Below are 646 nucleotides of genomic sequence, written 5' to 3' on the forward strand. Positions count from 1 at the left end.
TATTTTTTCCTATTATTTGTACGTGACAAGTGTTCTATGGAGTGCGGTTGGGTAATAATAGTTCAGTTCGCCAGACCTGCCAGCAGTTTCCAATATGAAATAAGAAATAAAAACGTCGCATTTTAAATTCAAACTGGTGAAATGCATGCTGTTTAACGGCTGTCTGCAATCAGATGAGCATATCGCCTTGTCCAGTGTTCGTCAGCGTGGGGCATCTGACAGCTGAAAATCCACCCACCTCAACTAGCTTAACCGCGGTTCCATGGTGTAATGGTTAGCACTCTGGACTCTGAATCCAGCGATCCGAGTTCAAATCTCGGTGGGACCTGAACTGGTGTTCCTGGTGGTTAGAATTCAGTGCTTTTACCTCCTGGACAGAGTTTGATTCCCTATTAGGGAAGTTACTTTATTGCCGTTTATTGGTCCGATGAAAACCACTCCATTACCCTTCGTTAATATGATGTACATATGTCTAATTCCTTTCTGTGGCCCGACTGCATTCAGTTAAAAGCGCACCCTTTCTATTATTACAGAGACTGTGCACATTGATTCGTTACCCCTTCTACTCAGTGTGCAAAAAAGGATTTTAAAATTGTTCGTTACAAGTGAGAGGACCACTATGCTCTAACAACGCCCTGTATACAAT

At 42.6% G+C, this 646-nt stretch overlaps 1 non-coding gene across 1 annotated transcript; it reads left to right on the plus strand.

The window, feature by feature from the left end:
* Window positions 1-256: 256 nt before the first annotated feature.
* On the plus strand, window positions 257-328 carry trnaq-cug. Its single transcript has one exon. It is a non-coding gene; the product is annotated as a tRNA-Gln (tRNA).
* The last annotated feature ends 318 nt before the right edge of the window (window positions 329-646 follow it).

The sequence above is a fragment of the Polyodon spathula genome, unplaced genomic scaffold, assembly GCF_017654505.1.
Source record: "Polyodon spathula isolate WHYD16114869_AA unplaced genomic scaffold, ASM1765450v1 scaffolds_2024, whole genome shotgun sequence".
In the NCBI taxonomy this organism is placed as follows: domain Eukaryota; kingdom Metazoa; phylum Chordata; class Actinopteri; order Acipenseriformes; family Polyodontidae; genus Polyodon; species Polyodon spathula.